Below are 19310 nucleotides of genomic sequence, written 5' to 3'. Positions count from 1 at the left end.
GAGGTGAAAAACTGCTCAGGTAATGCTTAAGGCCATTGGATTCTAGCCATCTGTCAGCTATGGGTCCAAAAGGAAGACTCTTCTGACATCATCAACCACCCTTAAGGTAGATAAAGGATCTAAGCAGGTTGACACATGTCGTATTCTTTAATACATACAGCATCCTTCTAAGGAGGGCTTATCATTTATCCCAGGTTTACAGCTAAGGAAAATGGAGCCTTAGATAATTAAAGTTTACACAGCATAAAAGTGGAAAGAAATAGAACACTGAGATATAAGTAAGAAGTCACCAGATGAAAATTCTGTGTACTTTCCCACCATACTATTTAGAATTGACTTCAGTGTCCTACATCCCCAAAAAGGAAATAATCTAAAATTGGCAGAACTTTGGCTCTCTATGTGACCACTCATTAGAAAGAATCTGAAATAGTTTATCACATACAGGTAAAAAATAGGAAAAGTGACATACTATTGAATGAACCCAGATATGCTTTAAATATATAAATTCAGATGTTTCATTGGCATTTTTCCTTCATTTTTCTCACATATTTATTCATCTGATATGTCACAGATATGCATAGGAACATAAACCTGTTAAGTTCAGTATATATAAACAGTAACAAAAATCATTCATTGGAAGTTTGGGGATTTCCTGTTTTCTTTTATCATGTCTTGAAAGATGGCCAATGAGTTTTGCCCCACCTAGTTTTCCCTAAACTGAAGACATGTTCTAAACATAAGCCTCGATCTCCTACAAGCGGAGACCTGAAATAAAAACATGAGTAACAGAAAATGTGGAAGAAACAAATTTCCATTTGTGTGTTCTTCTGTATGGCCTCCTAAGAGCTCAGTGATAGGGCAAAAGAGTCCTCCATTACTCAGAGAAAATAATTATACCATTAGTGACAGAGTGAAGAAATATTTTTTAAATGACACATCACATCTCTCTGGTATCTTCTGAGTGAGGCAAGGAAAGTTGAAGTTCGATGAACATGTGGATTGAGTCATTCAAGCCACGCAAGGTGCTGGACACCACAGGGCATACAGAGAGGATTAAAACCCAATTCATGTCCTGGGGATATTCTTTATGGGTTTGACCTATTATCACAACAATACAACTTGGTTAAGGATAATCGTAAACTTACAACAGTACTGGGAGAGAACAATAGCAAGGGAAATCGCCTCGAGATGTTGGAAAAATCTTCATAGCTGAAATATGCTATACAGGGTGGATACAATATGCCACACCAAACAGGGAAGTAAGGGAGGAAACAGCAAATGTGGAGGCAGGGGGTTGAAAGGCCAAGGTCATCAGGCAAGGATAGTTTCAGTGAGTCTGAGGAGAGGTTAGGAGTAAGGACAGTTCATTTCTATGAAATCATTATCCAAATCCCAGCAAGATACATACCAGGGTAGTGGATTTCATACGAATATATGAAATTCATGAGGATTAAATAAATTGAAAAAATTTTAAATATAGACTTAAAGTGAAGTTTTTTTACTCTCCAATGCACAGATGAGTTACTATCAGAGTTCAAGAAAAAAATAGACATCCTGACCCAGAAGCTCTGAGCTGGGTCTAGGAATCTGCATTCAGCCAGCCCACAGGGTGAATTTGATGCCGGGTGACTGCAGGGGACACTTTGAGAAACACCTACAGCTTTCCGGTGGGAGACAGAGTCTCAGAGCTCCCACGGCTTGTGTGGATTGGCTGAGGGAATCCAGAGAACAGTACGGTTTCCGACTAGTGGGAAACGTTCCCTTTCATTGCTGCCTATCACAGGGAACAAGCTCCAGGTCTCTCACGATTATATCCTCCTTTAAGGCGGAGAAGGAAAGATGTATCCATTAGGTTTAGAACAGAAATTCTCAAATTTCAGAACACATAAGAATCACCCAGATGAGACAGCTGTGTTTAAAAATACAGGTGCCAGATTCTTCACTTCCAGAACTCCTGATTCAAGAGGGTAGTTGTAAAGCCAAGGACTCTGCATTTTCAATAAAGAAGTCACATCAGTTATCCTGATGTGAGTGATCCTAAGATGACACCAGGAAACGTTCCAATGTGACCCTTATAAGCATTTTATAACAGTGATACTCAGATCAACTTGTTAGACATTGTTGATTTATGGTAGGTCTATCCCATTTTAGGCTTTGAGTAACTATTGACATTTAAAACTCACAGATAAAGAGATAAATCTAATTTGGTCACCTTCATAAAAATGATCACTTAATATGCAAACATTTTATTTCTTCAGCATTATGATTATCTGTCTAAAGAGTCATTTTCTTGATCACTGTCCTGCAAGGTTTTCAGGTGATTAGTGTGGGAAACCTAATCACATTCATTACAGTTGCTTCTTAGTAAGGCAGGATCTCTAGCCAGCTATAAATTTGTTTCTTTCAGGTGAATGGATTAAGTAACCCAACCCAATGTTTATGGTAACTCTCCGTTAGAAACTGTAAAATGATACTTCAGTTGTAAACAGTTGAACACAGGTTAAATTGTACACAAATTTACAACATAAACAAATTACTGTCTACTCTACCAGGGAAAGATTTTACATATTCCATTGGCAAAACTGGAGTTTGCCATTTCTATGCTAGATCAAAAGCCAGTTTCAAAATGTACTTTGTTGAAAACGTATAATTAATTAGCTCAATAAATTATATAATAAGAGTCCAGAGTAATAACCTAAGTGGTGTATCCACTGTAAACGTGTGTATATTTGGCTAAGGCAGGATGGCAACCAGTCATTGGGTGGAGGGGAGACATTCTTCTCCTGCCACAAGGCCCCTGTTACCTCACAGGTGAGTTTTGCTGACAACTGGGACCCTTGTAACCACTGCAAAGGCAGTGATGGGATCTGTTTTGTTCATTACTCTATCCTCAGCATCTGATATTGAGCCTGACACATGTTTAAACACTTGATAAAACATTTATTGGGTCAAACCAACTTCCCAAAGTAAGAAACAATGAACTCCATTTGATCTCCTAGACAGTGTACTCGATTATTCTCATTCTCTTCTATGAGGGGTCCAAAAACCCAAGAGTAGTCAAAAGCCTGCTTAGAGAACAAAATGAGACAAGGTATTGACCATCAGAGGGATTTATACCCTTGTGTGAAGCCTGAGAAAACAAGGAATTTTATTTGTATTAGATTTCCCTAGAAATCATGAATGTCAATTATGATTACAAAAGTTTGGGGTTGGGGGTGTTTGGTTGTTTGTTTTACTGTTTACTTACATGTGATTTTCACTAACGTCTTATCTTTTCCCTCTCTCACTTTCAAATACGTTTTAGACTTATTACTTAAAAATGGTTCTGATGCTAGCACAAGAACGTGGTAGCAATGACTGCTGCAGTTACCCTTCCTAGGGGAGCTGCAAACGTCCCTCAGTAACTTCTAGTTCACTTTCTTCTTTGCTCCAATCCATGTGTCCCATCCCTATCCCAGAAATTAAGTATTAACAGTGACAAATATAAAGGATCCAAATAACTTTGTCAAAACCTGTAAGTCATTCAATTTAATATTTCTTTTTTTTTAAAGCAGTAGTATGACAAGTCCATTTGGATATAACCACTTCTTAAGTCAAAAGAATCAAAACACCACAAAAAATAAAAACAGCATTCTTCAGTTCCAATTCCTGAGATTACAGTTTGCATTACTCAATTTTTTTTTTCAATTCTGCTTTTAGTAAAAACATAAATATTCAATGTTGAAAACTGAATTGAGAGAACAATTACTAGATTGGTATAATGTCACAACTATACTAATTTGATTGTTTTAATTATACTGGGTTTTTCTTTGACAATGATGACTACAATTTGAAATTTAATCCCATAGGTCATATAAAGATTACAGACAGGATTCTGTATGGAAATAGCCTCTCCTCTCCTAAATATGTCTCACTAAAAACACAGTCACAAAACACTGTCAATCTTTCTTTATAAAGAACAGATAGGCACATCTTCTCCTACCCAATAACACTCATTCTCTTCCTCCTATTCCCAATAAAATGTTATATAGGAAAATCAATCATTACATACTACCAAAAACAGAATTATATAGAAATAGAATTCTTATATACTTTTTGCATGTAAAACATACTGGAGGAAATATTCATTAAGCTGATTATGGAGATTGAAACTTAAAAGATGTGAGCCATATAATTAAGTGTCTAATCAAAAAGACTAGCAGCCAATAATTTGCCACAAGACATTCACTTTTGATTCAAAGACTTGAGTTATCAAGTTAGTCCATCACTAAGTAGTATCATTTGGAAAATTAAAATTGTCCTTTGGTTCAATTTAATGTACTAGGAAATGGTCCTGCATGGCATTTCATTCCTGTAAACAATGTCATTTAGAAATCCTTGTAATTTCCTTCACAAATTCTACAAATGGAACTATAGTCTATTAAAAAGCTGATTGAGTAAACATGTAAAATTCAAGCTTTAGACAAATAACAGCATGTTTCTTAAGAGATCTGTTAGGTTTCCTAACCATGATCAAAAGATTCCTATTGTGTAAGCTTAAGATACTCTGTTCTGAAAGTAATTAACTATTTCCTACGTTCATTAAATTGTATCTCACTGCCAATGCCCGTGTTCTTCAAAAAGGGAATGAAAGCCCACCTCTATTCACAGACAGCACAGAATTCTCTTCCACATGCCAAGAGATTTAAGAATATTCTGGAGCAGAAACAAAATACAATAGCAAGGGAGAGGAACAGAAGCTAAGTTGTATTTCAGAAAAACAAGTTTGAAAAACACAACTTCTGAATTTGTTAATATTCTACATGTCACTCAGATTGGGAATGGGGAGTCCATGGCTGTGCACTGGTTTATGCAATTTCAAAAAGTACCCAATCACACAGGAAAGTGAATATAGTCTTGCTATTAGGGAAACCTAAAGAGAGAAATCCTTTCCATATGTTTGGTTAGCTACTATACTCCAAAGAACAGAGACTTCATCAAGTATGTTTTTTTATTTATAGTAAATGGCCTGATAATTAGGTACTGCAGAAGGAGGAATCATGACTTAGTTCTTTTAATCTGAAACTTCTGGTCCAAACATATGTAGTGGAAGATTACTCCCCCTTGACAATTAGCACAGTGATGCACTATTCACAAATTCCTGGGGGTTACTGAAATGTGGGTGGACCCTTTGGTTTGTTTCATGAGAAAGTTCCAGAATTTACTTTCACTGACTGGCAGTTATTGAACACACTATATTTTTTTTAATGATTTTTTAATACTTCAAATATGTGAAATGACATAAATCCTTACATTTTGTTAATTTAAAACATAATTATGACATACATAAGTGTGTCCAAGTTTATTGGTAATCTTATTTACTTTTAAATTCTTCCAGATGAAATATGACTATAGCATTATAATCGCAACATAGTCTTTTAAAATAAGCTATACAAATACCACTTAAGGGAACAACAGAATGATTAGAAATTTGCAGATACTATTTTGGGCCTGTTTTTTTTAGTAAAAGCTACATTGAAAAATGTAAGTATGCCTGAATGAAATGTAAACCCAGAAAATTTTTCATCTCATTTAAAGCAAAGACATGATAGAAAAATCACTTTCTCTTTTTAATCAATAGAAGCAGCACATGGCTAATTACTAGTCTTGTTTAAATAAATTTTGTGAATAGGATAAAGGGTCATGAGTATTCATTTATTTAATGATAAGTTTCAGTAAAAGTAAATGATGGATGTCACTAGATAAGATGGTGTGGAGAAAGGTGCAGGAAAAAAGGAAATAAAAGAACCCAGAAATAGAATAAAATAGGTTTGGAGTGGCTATATAGCTTAGTTATGAGGTAGTAATAAAAACAATGTTTATTATGTTCATGTTATGTTTGAGGCATTGTGCTTATGTTCATGTGTATGTTTGAGGCATTGTGCTAAGTATATCTCTATGTTATTTCATTTATTTTTCAGACAATAAGTAATAATCTAATTCTTTTAAATAGCTTTATGATAGAATTCATATGATGAAAATCCACTCAAAGTATAATTCAATTGTAGTTAGTATATTCTCAAGTATGAGCAACCATCACCTGAGTCATTTGAAAACATTTTCATCACCTTAAAACAATACAGACTAATACTAGGACCACAACTTTGTCAAATAATTCATTAAGCATATTTTGGCTCAAATATAGCTATCATCACATACTTGCGCAAATGGTGGCCTTCCAATTCACTGAAGGGAATTTAAAAAGTTTAATTTAAAAAAATCTCTTGCAAGCAGGGGAAAAGAATAAACCAGACTATCCAATCACGCAAAAGAGAAATGTTGAGCTACCTTCAAATTGCTCTTGAACAGAAATTCTGTGTTCTCTTCTTCTTGGAGGCATATGACATCCACAGTCAGGACCAAAGTGCAGAATAAAAATTTGAAGGGGAATGAAGATATGTCACTACAGCAATGCTGAGGCAATGCACTTATTCAATGATATCAACAAAGAAATGAACTGAGCAAACACTGTATCATTTTCTGTGTAGCACATCATTGTTGTTATAAAGGAAGAAACAGAAGTATTAAATACATTGTACTAGACAGTACACTATAACTGAGACTTTGCATTGGAATAAGCACGATTAGTCAAAAGTAATCATGAAGACCCCCTTAAGAAAAATTTAACGTTGACAAATATTTAGGTACACTAAGAAAAAAAGTAGATTCAAAATCAGAAAGAAGAGATATTACAACTGATAACAGAAATACACAAGATCAGAAATACTATGAACTATTATATGCCAACAAGTCAGATAACCTAGAAGAAATAGATACATTCTTAGAAATATACAACCTACCAAGACTGAATCTTGAAAGAAACAAATCTGAGTTGACCAATGAGTAAAGAGATTGAATCAGCAATCAAAAAACCTTCCAGCCAAGAAAATACCAAAGCCAGATGACTCCATTGCTGGATTCTACCAACTATTTAAAGAATTTTAATGCCAATCCTTCTCAAACTCTCCTCCCCACAAATCTCCCCACCTCCCCACCCCACTACACACATAAAAAAAAAAAAATTTGAAGAGAAGGGAACACTCTCAAACTCGTTCTATGAGGCCAGCATTACCCTGATACCAAAACCTGATAAGGAGACTACAGAAAATAAATCTATAGACTAAAATCCTCTAGTGAATATAGCTATAGGAATTCTCAAAATATTATAAGCAAGCCAATTTCAACAACACAGTAAAAGAATTATGCATTATGACCAACTGGGATTTGCCCCTGGGAAGCAAGGATGTTTCAATATATGCAAGTCAACAAATTTAATTCACGCTATTAGAAAGATAAAAATCAAATGATTATTTCAATATGTAGAGGAAAAGTATTTGACAAAATACAACATGCTTTCATGGTTAAAATCTTCAAGATATTGGGTATAGAATATTATAGGACATAATAGAGAACATAATAAAATATAAACGCCTCAAAATAATGCAGGCCATGTACAACAATCCCACAGCTAACATCATACTCGATGGTGAAAAATTGAGAGATTTTCTTCTAAAATAAGGAATAAGATAAGTGTACCCACTCTCACCTCTCCTTTTCAACTCTACTGTAAGTCCTAGGCAGAGCAACTGGGGACTAGGGAAGACAAAAGAATAAAGGCATCCAAATTGATGTCAGTAAAATTGTCACTGTTTTGGGGTGATATGATTTTATACATAGAAAATCCTGAAGACTCAACCAAAAAAACCGTTGGAACTAATTAAGGAATTCAGTAGAGTTGCAGGATATTAAAACATTTTAATAATCAACATACACAAATCAGGTGAATTTCTATACACTAATAATGAAATATCTGAGAAAGAAAACTGTCCCATTCACAATAGCATCAGAAACAATAAACTATTTAGGAAAAAATTTAACCAAGGAAGTGAAAGATTTTCACAATGAAAACTAGAAGACCTCAGTGAAAGAAACTGAAGACAACACAAATGGAAAGATATCCTATGTTCATGCAGCAGAAGAATATTATAATGTCCACACTACCCAAAGCCATCTATAGATTCAATGCAATCCCTATCAAAATGCTAATGGCATATTTCATATAGATAAAACAATCCTAAAATATGTAAGGAACTATAAAAGACCCTGAATTACCAAAGCAATCTTGAGAAAGAAGCACAAAGTCAGTCATTGCACTTCTTGACCTCAAGCTATACTACAAAGCTATAGTAATTCAAACAGTATGGTACTGGCATAAAAAACAGACACGTAGACCAATGGAACTGAATTGAAAGCCCAGAAATAAACCTCTGCATATATAGTCTACTAATATTGGACAAGGGAGCCAAGAACACTCAATGTAGAAAGGATAATCTCTTCAATAAATAGTGTTATGAAAACTGGAGAATCACATTCAGAAAAATGAAATTGAACTCATCTCACACCACTCACAAAAATTTGCTTGAAGTGGGTTCAAGACTCAAACATAAGACCTACTGCCATATAAATCCTAGAAGAAAATAGAGAAAAACACCTTGACATTGGACTGTGGCAGTGATTTTTTAATATGACAACAAAAGCATAAGCAAAAAATAAAAAACAAAAACAAAACAAGTGGGCTGACATTAAAAAGCTTCTGCAGCAAAGAAAACTATCAATAAATGAAAAGGCAACATACCAAATGGTAGAAGATATTGACAAATCATTTATTCAATAAGGGGTAAATAACCAAAGTATATAAATAAATCAGACAAATCAACTGAAAAACAAAACAAGCACCCAGATTAAAAAATGGTCAGAAGACATAGACATTTTCCAAAGGAGACATACAGATGGCCAACAGGTACATGAAAATAAGTTGAACATCACTAATCATCAGGGAAATGCCAATCAAAACCACAATGGGATATCACTTCACACCTGTTAGAATGGCTAGCATCAAGAAGACAAGAATAGCAAGTGTTGGCAAGGATGTGGAGAAAAGGGAACCCTCGTACACCACTGGTAGGAATATAAATTGGTATAGCTTCTATGGCAAACAATATGGAGGCTCCTCAAAATTAAAAATAGCAATCCCATTTCTAGGTATATATTCAATGAAAATAAAATCATTATCTCAGAGGGATATATACATTCTATGTTTATTAAGCATTGTTCACAATAGCCAAAATATGGAAACAATCTTAAGTATCCATCAACAGAGGAATCAATAAAGAAGATATATATGTGTATAAAGAAATTATCATATAAAGATATAATGGAATATTAACCATGATAAAGAAGGAAATCCTGTCATTTGCAACCATACGGGTGGACCATGACAGCATCATGCTAAGCAAAACAAGACAGACAGAGAAAGGGAAATACTGTGTGTTACCACTTAAACGTGGAATCTTAAAAAGCCAAACTTGTAAAAACAGTAGAGCGATGATTACCAGGGGCTGGAGAGTTAGGGAACTGAGGAAATGATTAAGGGTACAAACTTATAAGCAGTAGATAAATAAGTCCTGGACAGCAAATGCATAGCACAGTAATTATAGAAAAGAACAATGTATTATAGACTTCAAAGTTGCTAAGAGAGTAATCTTAATTGTTCCCACCACAAAACAGAAATGATAATTGTGTGACATGATAAAGGCATTAGCTAAGGACACAGTGGTAATTGTATTCATAAATGTATTAAATCAGTATGCTGCAAATTTCTACAATGTTATATATCAATTATATTTCAACATAAAATTGTGATTTGATAATGATTACCTATATTAACATTAATATCAGACATGAGAAGAAATGAAGTAGCATATAAATGTCAAAGTTCCAAGGCATTTTAAAATTCTACTCATTGTCATCCGACCTTTTTTTACATTACTGTAAATCTTAGTCCAGCACACTTTCTAGCATGATTTATGATCCTAGCCCACTCATATGTATTAATAACCACACTGCTGTCTTTGATTCCATATTTATGATACAAGATATTAACTGTACAATAACTAAATATGGGCAAACATCTAATGCCAAAGCACCTCTTGTACTAAAGCACATCTTTTATTTGGTAACATTTGTTGTACGCATCCAAATCTGTGATTCTAGAAATAATAAGCACAGTCAATTTTCTCTAACGATTTTCCTCACACTTGTTTATTTCTTGGCAGATTCATCATACGAATTAAAGACCCCTAAGGTTAAAGTCAGGACTTTGTTTTCAAAGTCTGTGGATGCTGTACCTTATTTTATTCTAGAAGACCTTAATGTCATTGTTACTAACACCCCGTCACCCTTTAGGAAAGGTCAGAGCAGGGCAGAGGAAAGAAAATAAAGTACCACATTCTGAATCTCTCAAATGAAATCAAATATTAGTGTATTGTTAGAAATTTGCATAAAAACAGTTAAAACCAAAAGCCAAGAAATAAAATATCATAAACCAGAGGCGCTGACACTATTGTATCAAGAAAGGGAAATAAATGGCTTTGGCTCGTAGTGTTAGTTGCCCAGAATGTCCTCATGCAGGTCCCTTTTCCTTCTTCCCCTCATCTATGCACTTTTTATCTGTAGTTTTCTTTTGTTTATGCTTCCTACAGGTCCCATGGCTACCAGCACTTTAAAAAGCAAAAGAGGCAATTATGTGGCGACTTCATACTAAATTGAGTCATGATATTTAGAATTTCTGGCTGGATTCCAATTCATCACTTATGCCTATGAATCATGAGTTAAGGCATGTAATTGCTTTTGTATTCTTTTGAAAATACCATGTTATTTCCAGGGTCCTAAAAATATCTCAGGATTCCAAAGAATCCAAAATTGCCCCTTCTCACCTATTGACCAGTCATAATACCCCTTGTGGGTGGCAGTTCATAATCTTCATTTTACATCCTTCTGTGAAAGGATAGGAGAAACTCTTTGATGTGAGCCAGGAGAGAGGCAGTACACTGAACATGTACAATGAACACTGAGGTGAAGCAGTCGGTGAGCTCTACCAAGTTTGTAGTCCCAGAGAGATTACAGCAGATAGTGCTTAGCATCCAGAATGTCAGTAAGGGCACTGTGAAAAGACGGAAGGGCAGGCCCTGAGTTGCAGGTGGTGGGGGGCGGCGAAGGCTCCAGGTGGGCTGGAGCAGCAGGCAGCAGCAGAGAAACAAACTGCAACACAGGCTGCCTCTACAGAGGATTTGCAAATTTTTAAAAAAGCAAAACCAAAAACCACTGCCATTTGTAAATACACTAGCTGAAGGAGACCCTGGGAAAGATTGTATATACTTTCCGTTTAAGGAATACAATTAAAGAAGTGTTCAAGTATGAGTTTATAATATTCTCTCTAGTTCTTCAATCAACAAGAACTCCTTATCATATAGAATCGTCCATTAAGCATGAGAGATTTAGCCACCAACATTACAAAGAATCATAATTTGCCCTCAAGTACACATCTGCGAACATGATTTCAAATGGCAGTAATCTATTTTCATGTCTCAAACCTATGAAACCATAGATTACTCTAGAAACTAAATATGACTATGGTATAGGTGTTTTCTTAGTGGAAAGGTGACTTTAGAAATGGCATTTTAAAACAATTAAACTGTTTTAATTTCACCTTTAGAAAATTTTTATTTTCTTGGCATAGAGATATCAAAATCACATTTGCCAACTAAATTGAACAGTTGAAGACATACCAGAAATGGATTTTTCAAATTACAAATCATTGGCTATGAGGGCAAGATGCCAGTTCAGTATATCAAATGAAATAAGGTATCATTATTGTTTTTTCATGAAGATGCATGTCACACATTAGCTCAGTATTTCTCATAACAGCTACATTGGCTTCACTATCTTGCTAGTATTTTTATTGTCATGTATATGACTTTGCATTACAAAAATAAATTCAGTGTTACAAACAGATGACCTTGGCCTTAAAGAAAAAGACTCCTAAAAGATTTCTGAACTGAATATGCAAAACAATGTTCATTAAAACTCTTTGAACATCAATTATATGTAATGCTCATTCCAGGCCTAATTTTTCCCCACTACTGAGTCAAGGACAAGGTTTCTGTGTTTCCCACCCAAGGTCTTGTTTATGTTGAGGTTTTCCCTTCAGGCAGGTGGGGACAGGCATTCATTCTGGCCCCATGTGAGCAGCAGACACTTACCTCTAACTCAGATGATCCCCCCCTGCCCAGCATCCCGTAGTTTTCTTACACAGATTTGCTGCTCAAAGATTCATATTTTTTGACAGAATGAAGATTTAAGCTTACATTTTTATAGCAATATACAGATCCCAAATATCATCCCTGATGATTATCTCCATCCATATGTCAATTTTGCATTTAAGTGTTCCTTACTTAACACTCTCCTTTAACTCCTGTATAGTAGTTATCTCATTCCACATGACTGAGCAAAATTGTTTTATTTCAAGTAATGATGACAATTATTGACTCCACTATGTCATGGTACGATACCAGACCACACTTATAAATTCAAGCAGTATTTCTGGGTAACCATTGATTCTGAACATGCCAGTCTCCATCTTCTCAAGGGAGTTACAGTGATTGCCCATGAATTTTGCCATATTATCTTTTTCTACCTCTGTGAACCAATTTAGCTTATAATTCACCACAAAGATACAAAGCAATTTTTTGTTACTCGTTATCTGATGTTATTTGATAACTGTTTGACATTAGAAAAATGATGAAAATGTTAAGCCTGGTATGAAAACAAATTTGATTTAGTCTGAAAACTGCTGTTAACAACTAGTAATAGTCAGGCACTCAGTCAGGCACTCAGCCTGGACAGTTGTGCAGCAAGTTTTTTTTACATTGGTAAGGGCCAACGACTCCTTTTAAAGTTTAAGATTGGATACCTGTGGCCCTAAGCTTATTATATTCTGCAGGTTCATACAGGCATAAAGTAGGCTGTGACAGGAATGTTAGCTCATGGTTGATACCTGCATCTACTTTCTCAGACAAAAAAATGTAATTTTGAAACCAACATTTTTAACCCCACTCCTCCTTATGTTTGATCTTATGCTTCATTCATACCAAGGTCTCTTATAATATGTACAGCAATATGCATGAAAAGGTTTTTCTGAGAAGGATTTTGTCATGCATGTTTATTGTGAAACTCAGTTCTAGAGGCAGGCAATCCACTTGTATGCTGAATATACTTTAATGTGTTGTGTTTGTCTGGAACCCAATAGCATTTTCACAGGAGACAAAAAGTATTTTTTATTTTACTCCTTACAAAAACCATGTGAGTGCTGGCATTATTAACTGTTATTCAGAGAAGAGAAAAGGTAGGCTCAGAGATGTGCCTAGGCCTCGAGCTTAAACAGCAAGTGGTGAGATGAGTCTAGAGCCCCGCCATCCTTGCTCAAGTCCAATGCTGTTCCTACTGCAGAGCGCTGCTCACAGATACTATTAGACCTACAGAGAGTTCACCTTAATTTCAAGTGTATTATGCTGAGGCTCTTTGTCTACCCATAGGCGATTCAGGCTAATAATACCACAAAAATTACTGTGACATTAGGATACATATTAATCAACCTTAAAAAGCACAGATACTGAAAAACAAGAAAGATCCATGTAATAGTCGTATCTAGTCCCTATATTAAAATATGCTTATTTCTATAATATTTCAAATATGGGTAGTATAAAAAATTGTCCTCCATGTATGACTAGAGTAAAATGAAAATTGATTGTCTTTTTATGCTCTAAAATGTGAAATGCAACCCACCATCCAGGCTGTTCTCTGTCACTGCAAGCTAAAATCCCATTCTTCCTTTAAGGGCTGTCCTCTTTGACTCCCTCCTTCCCCGACCTTGCACAGACACCCTAGCTAGAAAAGAGAAGTGGGGGTGGAGAAGAATGGGACTAATATTGTTGAATAAAAAAATATTTGAAGGTGTGATGATGAGTTCAGTGATTTACATATACTGATATGATAAATTTTGTTTTAAATTTGTAATATAAATGTTTCTATTTATGTTTATTATGAATAAATGAGATAATAAAATGTTGTCTTCCTCCAGTTTTGCATTTTTACTTTCTATTTTAGTGTGTTTTTATCAGCCTGCCAGACTGCTCCTTACAAGTAGAATTCTGGGTTTAGCTTTCAAGGCCAACTTAGTTATCCTTACTCCTTGTAATCTTTGCCAAATTTTCAAGCAGTTTTTCACTCCCCCTATTTGAATCCTATACCTTTACCTACCTCTACTAGAGTTTTTAAACATACTGTAGCATCATAGCTTCTATTAATTGAATGCTCTAAGTGCTAAATTAGCATTAGCCTAACAAAGATTCTATGATGTAGTATAACCATGACTCTCATTCCAAAGGAATTTAATACCAGGTAGGTCAATAACTTGTCTAAGGTCACTTAGCTAGCCTAGTTTGTCTGTTTCCAAATCCTGTGCTCTGGACAAGCACATTTGTAAACAGAGCCCAACATTTATCACTGTGGCTGTGCAAGCAGCAGTGGGAGCAAGTGCCCACCAATGACATGATGTGTCAATAGCCTCCAGGGTCCCTGGTGGGCTCGGCAGACAGTGCCCAGTTAATGCTGGGCCCAGGGACACGTGAACCAACTCTTCCCCCTCTAACCAGATCTTACCTTTCACTTTGTCAAAGGTTGAATTGTAATAAACAGCATACTTTCCTTCTTCTTTTGATTTAATTCAACTACAGAGAGTGAGTTTAGAAAAACTATATGAAACAAATGCAAGTCTTATTTAATATTTATCTGTTCTTTTAAAGATATTAGTAAGCCTATAAAGATGAATGAGCTTCCACTACAAGTTTCCCTAATATTGTCCTCAGCTTCTAATATTTACAGAAAGCCAACTGGGTGAAGAAAATTAGAATGCAGTGTATCAAAGATACAAGTTCTGCCATATTCTTTCACATACACCACGGGGAGTTATGTGAGCAGTGGACTGCATATTTCAAAGCCATGCAAAAATATTTAGTAGTTGGGGAGTTGGGGAGTCGTCATAGGGACAATCTCCAAACAGGGCATCCATTTACTCCTGAGAAAGGAGTTGAAAACACAGGGTCATCAAAAACTGAATGTTTCAAATAAGAAGCAATAAATGCACTGTGCGGTTGTAAACCCACCCTCTTTATCCTGACTGTAAGAATACATATGTACTGTTCATTGTTTTGTTTGCCCTCAATGTGTCTTAGTGATTATCATTATTCAGTAAATCGATCCCAGGAGTAATATATTTGTTACACCCTAGAGAAAGGGGTTAATTTTTGCTATCCAGGTGGGGCTCAGATTAGCCACTGAAGAGACACTAGGGGTTGGAGATGTGGAAGCCTCTCACAATCTGCCACAGCTTTGGAAGAGAGCTTAGCAACTGGGATGAGAACTACAGAGAACACCAGGACAGTGCATGCATTTCATTATAGGACAACACCTCATCACTGGAATTTATGTTCATGTATCAGTACTGCAAATAATTTGTCCTCATGCATATCATGGATTTTAATGCTTGAAAATCCAGAGATACTTGAAACATATATTTACTCATAATATATCCATTTAAGATTTTTGTTTTCATTTCAGAAGTGACTATATATCCATATAACTTTCATAAATTTAAATGGAGGCTCCCCAGGTAGAGGACATGAGTTCAAAATTAACTTTTCAATTAAGAAGAAAGCAAGTTATTCATGTGAAACCTTCAGAAGAGTGTATATCAATGATATCATAATTAAAAAAAGAAAGCAAAATTATCAAGAAGGATAGATTATATTCATAGAGATTTCTGTTTAGCACAATGCTTTTAATATTTCCATCTTATCTCCCTGAACTGGCTTTAACCTCTATGTTCATTTGACTAATGTCACTTTTGAAAAAATTAAAAGTTTATGCTTAAAATAGATTTATTTTATTTCAAAACCTACTTGCTGGACTGTATCAGAACAGAGTTCAATTGTACAGTAAGCACTTTGTGGGCAAAGACTTGGTTATTTTTTTTTCTCCTTCATTTATCTTAATACCTAATATGTAAAAGCATTTAAATGTTTCCTGGAAAAACAAGACATAGAAATATAAGGAAAACAGATACAAAGGTGATTGATGTATTTGTCAAAAGATGTCTTATGTGAAGGAGAATGGTTGATGGAGCAATGAACAGAGTTGTCTGAAAGTAACCTGGGAGCCTATTCTGTGTGGCCTGTACAAGGCAACTTTTTGGAGACTGGAGAAAAGCAGTGCTTCTCTCCACTCCCCAGTTGGAAGGCTGTAACTAAACAAGGCTTTCAAAGGGACCAGTGTCTCCCTTCCCCTAGCACTATGGGTGATAACACCCACCGGTCCACAGTCTCCTGGAACTGGGCAGCTGTCATTCCCAGATAACTTAAACAGCTGGGACCCCAAATCAGGACTGCCTGGTATGTGGTATGTATTATCTCCCAGATAAGGTGGTTCTCAGGATTGTTCCATAGGAAAAGAGAGTGACTGAAGTGGAGATGGGGTCTGTCCACCAGAATACACACCCACACGGCCATGGCCAGCCTGTGCCTTATCCTCTGCATGGCCCTGACAGCATGGTGGGTGGATCAGGGAAACTCCGTTTTCCCTTCCCTATATGAATTTTTCCTTTTCCTAGTAAAGCCTGTTCCTTAAACTGTACCATATTCTAATATGGAATTAGTTCCCAAGTCCTGTGGATTGACAGAGATTTTAAGGGATGGATTTTATAAGAAAGATACTACTATCATATTATATGTCATTTCAGGTTAATCCAAGTAACATTTATTTAACGTTGGCTATATGCAAAGCTCTAGGCTAGGCAATGTTGTGAATACAATCATTAATGCTTTATTTGGTAAGTTACATCTAGTTGGGGGAAAAACTTTTGAAAAAAATCAGTATTTCCTTAGGTAGAGAAAAGGTATTATCAGAAGTAAAAATAGAGCAGTGAGTAGATGATTCTAAATAGTTGACGGTGGATCTCTTGGCAGATTTTTCCAAGAAAGTGGATTTGAATTAAACTTTGAACAATAAGAGAAGGATTTCAACCAGGTAAGAGTATACAAGGAGTTATAAACAGCCTGAGCAGAAGTACATGAGAAAATAGTTCCCAGAATAGTCAGAAGTTCTGTGTGATTATAGATAAAAGTTTATGGAATAATGTTAGAAGGCTGAAAGTATGGATTGGGGTTATATAAATTCATATATATATGAGTTATATATGTTTCATTCAACAACACTATTTTTTGTATTTTCTTAAGAAATATCAGAGATAAAAACTAATCTTCCTCTCCTTGCATAATGCCATGCTCTCCCCAAACAAGTTGCCAGATCTAGGTTGCTGTAACACAATAATAATTAATACCCTTTAGTTATTAGGGATTATTACTCTGAACCCTAATAAAAGCATCTCTTCTTCTGGAAGGCAGAATGCCAACCTTGCATTAAACTTCAACCCTTAGAGCAATTATAGCTTGTGGAAGTATAAATCAGTTTCAGATTTCAGGAGAGCAACTTAACATGTATCAAATAGCATAAAAATGCTGACTAGTAGTTCCAAATTCAGAAATTTATTCCAAGGAGCTAATTAGCAGAATGCATGAAGAATTAAGGGTATTTTTACAGAGCCATTTATAATCATTAGAAAAAAAACTATATCACACATAGAAAGTGGTTCAAAATAATTTACATGATACAAATCCATACAACTGAGTATCACATTTTTTTAGTTACAATTTAAAGATACTTAATGATATGTGTTCATAACACAGACACATACAAAATTGAATTTATAAGTCCAGTTATTAAGGAAAAGAGAAGCAAAGAAAAAAACATTAAAAAAGTAATATAATACTCAAAGTTCAGAATTATCTGGGTTGTTTTATTGCATGGGATCTTTAATTTTTGCTTAGGCTATGTGATGAACTGCCTGCTCATGTTTCCTTTTACAGAAGAGGTGTACATCTACCAAGGAAGAGTCTCTTAATAATGCGGGGAATTTAAGATATTAATGGGTTTTTTGCCTAGGGAAGAAGAGACATCCAAGATGTACTTCAAATAGGAATTGAGACTCTATTTGGCATATTTTTCAAGTAGTAATGAGAGCATGTAAATGCAGTCGAGAGCCCCAGGCATCTTGTCTTCTTCCTCTCATAATAGCTGAATGACTGTAACACAAATAAATCTCAGAGAAAAAAAAAAATCTATTGTAATTTAGCTGCTTATTGTTCCAGACAACGTAATCATGCTGGAAAACTAAAAACCTTTAAAAATTGAATGGTGAGTAGACCTATGAAAAGAAGGGAAAAAATGTCTAAAAGAAACTAAAATCAAAGACTAATTTTTCTCTTCTTACTGGCTTTGTCAAACAGCTCATTAGCTAGCCTCCAATAATGCACTTAATTGCTTCATGTAACAAATGCCACTTCACATAAGAACACCAACCTTACTTCCCCAATCTCTTGACAAAATTCAATAACCTATGTAAGCCTCACAGACTCAGATTTTACCTTTGAAAATCTGCCAGCCAATTATATTGGTTTGGGGTTTAACTTATTATGTATACAACATTGAGAATGAATTAGCCTTGATGCTATTTATACTTTGCTTCTCAGACTTCTGTTTTCATGTTTGAGTGGCCAGGGCAAGACCTGTCACACATAGGGTCAGGGGATCCATTTTGCTTGGGCATCACATTCCAAGGAAGAGTTTGAACTTAGCTTTTAGGTTTTAGCCCAAGTGAGTTTATTCCTAATTTCTTCACGCTTATATAGATATTAAAAATGTTGGCTTTTATTAAAAAGATTTAGTTGCAAATGGAGATGTACTGGAAATAGTATTTTTACATTACTCATATCTATCAGATATTATATTAGTAATTCCTTTTTGGATCATGACTGCACCATTTTAGGGAACAGCGAGGGCAGTGTTGGCTTCTCACCTTAGAAGGATGAGGTCATAGCTTATCCAGAAAGGGTGTAAAACAGTCCTTGACCTTTCCACTTCAAAATAAAATTTGTCAAAGTCCTGGCAGAGACAGTAAGATGAAAAGAAGCAAATAATTTCAGAAGAATGAATGATGACGTTAAAATTTGGTTCTCCTAATCTAAATTGGAGAACCTGAGAGTTGGAAGAGGGAAGGAAGTAGCAACCAGAGGGTAAGAACTTGTGCACTAGGGTCTCTTTGAGGACGTCTTGCACGGGCCCCACTCCCCAGGATCAGGCTGAGAGAGAAAACAGAGCGACAATGCAACATGATCAGTTGCATATTGTATTCCTTAAAAATTAAGATGCTCTGAGAACAGTGCCTGATCTCTTTCTGAAAACCTGAGAAGTGATACCTT

This window comes from Manis pentadactyla, chromosome 7, assembly GCF_030020395.1.
Source record: "Manis pentadactyla isolate mManPen7 chromosome 7, mManPen7.hap1, whole genome shotgun sequence".
NCBI classification, from domain to species: Eukaryota; Metazoa; Chordata; class Mammalia; order Pholidota; family Manidae; genus Manis; species Manis pentadactyla.
The sequence above is the reverse complement of the archived record's forward strand: the minus strand, read 5'-3'. Positions refer to the sequence as shown.